The sequence below is a fragment of the Entamoeba dispar genome, genomic scaffold (assembly GCF_000209125.1).
Source record: "Entamoeba dispar SAW760 scf_1105229459353 genomic scaffold, whole genome shotgun sequence".
Taxonomy (NCBI): domain Eukaryota; phylum Evosea; order Mastigamoebida; family Endamoebidae; genus Entamoeba; species Entamoeba dispar.
This window is the reverse complement of record NW_001853650.1, coordinates 13,654-15,514: the sequence shown is the minus strand read 5'-3', so window position 1 is coordinate 15,514 and position 1,861 is coordinate 13,654. Positions and strand designations below refer to the sequence as shown.

The following is a 1,861-nucleotide window of genomic DNA, read 5'->3' as shown; positions in this document are numbered from 1 at the left end:
TTTACAATTATTTAAAATAATTATTAACAATAACATTATTAACACATTCTATCAATAGATAGAAATGTTAAATAAGAAATTATACAAAGAAATAAAATTCTTTTAATCTGAATTATTCTTTCTATTTTGAATGATTAATGATGAAGAATATAGATTGAGATGATGATTAATAATAGTATATTCTAAATACAAAATCAATACAGAATAAATCAATCATTCAAATGATTATTGTGATGATCAAATGAATGAATATTTTAATATAAATTGAAATTGTTTGTTGTATTTATTACTTAATGATTCATTATGATAAATTTACAATACACAACAGAGAAATAACATGATTAACTAACAAATTAAATTATTTCAAATAATATTGTTCTGAGTGTATAAATTTCACTCAATTGGACAATGTTACATTGAAATATAATTAAAATGGTTTTTGATAAAGTTAATAATAAAAATAGATAAACAAAGAATAGAATAAAGATATGATTGATAACATAAAAGAAAAAGAAAGAAAAGAGAATAACAAAATAGAATATAAAGAATAAAGAAAATAAATATGATTGAATTTGTTTATTTAATTTGTTTTTGATTAAAATACAAAATAATATAAAATAACATGAGTAATATCATATTAGTTAATAGTATACTATTTCATTATACTTCATATTAATTATCTTCATTCTTTTGTTATTATTTTGATTTACTTTTCATCTTATTTTTGATAATAATGAATAAAATAATAAATAATGAATATTAATATGTTTAATGAATGAATGTAAATAATGAATAAAATATTAATTAACATGAATTATTTACATCATTTAAATATGAATTATTTCATTTATCTATTCATTAAATATAAAATAATCAAATAAAAAGATAAAATAGATAAGAATGAAATGATAATATCTAATAAATGATTATATTTAAATGAATAGAATAAAATGAATATAATATAGAAATAAAAGAATGAAATAAAGGAAAAACAATGTAAAGAAGAAAAGTGATATTATATAATAATATTTAGAATTGAAATCTTATTAAAAAGATAAAAAAGAACTTAATAATGAATAAGAATTTCATAAAATAACAAATTTAATAAAATATGATGAAAACGAGAAAATAATAACTGATATTAAAAATAAAAATAGATACAACTTAAAAATAAACAAACAATGGGAATCTCATCATCAACACCAATTAACAGGTCAATTAACAAAACGCCCAATGAACTGCCAAATGAAAAAACACCAAATAAACCATCAAACGATAAAACAAAAGAGATAACACAAAAACTAGAAGAATGGACAAATAGAAGCCTTGGAAATATACTATTTGATTCAGATATTGATAATTGGAATGAAGACACATCAGTATTTAAAGAAAGAGTAATGGACAAAGAACATATAATAATTATTATTGAAGACAAAGAAGGAAATAAATTTGGAGGATATATTGATGCTAAAATTGATAAGGTTTATAATTACATAACCGATCCAAATGCATTTTTATTTTCATTAGAGTCAAATGGAAGGTTAGAAGGAATGATGAAATTTGATATTAATGATCCACAGCACGCATTTTGTGTATTTAATCAAGGATATGATTATGTGTTTCAGTTTGGATTTGGGCTATATGATATTCGTGTTTATAAAGAGTATGATAAAGCAGATTCATATTCTTATCAATGTTCATTTGAATATCAAGAAATATCAAATGCACTTTGTGGAAAACGATATTTCAAACCAAAACGAATCATTGTAATTGAAATGAAATGATTTTTATTCATTATGTTTTATTTGAGAGAGACGATAGAAGTCCAGTTAATGGTGTGTAATTAAATATCCTTATATTA

General features: G+C 20.0%; 7 annotated features.

Moving 5' to 3' along the window:
* Window positions 1-5: 5 nt before the first annotated feature.
* Window positions 6-42: a sequence feature (AT_rich).
* A 411-nt stretch (window positions 43-453) lies between these two features.
* Window positions 454-561: a microsatellite.
* Window positions 562-575: 14 nt separating this feature from the next.
* Window positions 576-621: a sequence feature (AT_rich).
* Window positions 622-731: 110 nt separating this feature from the next.
* Window positions 732-881: a microsatellite.
* Window positions 858-991: a microsatellite.
* Window positions 992-1,012: 21 nt separating this feature from the next.
* Window positions 1,013-1,113: a sequence feature (AT_rich).
* Window positions 1,114-1,275: 162 nt separating this feature from the next.
* Window positions 1,276-1,811: a repeat region.
* The last annotated feature ends 50 nt before the right edge of the window (window positions 1,812-1,861 follow it).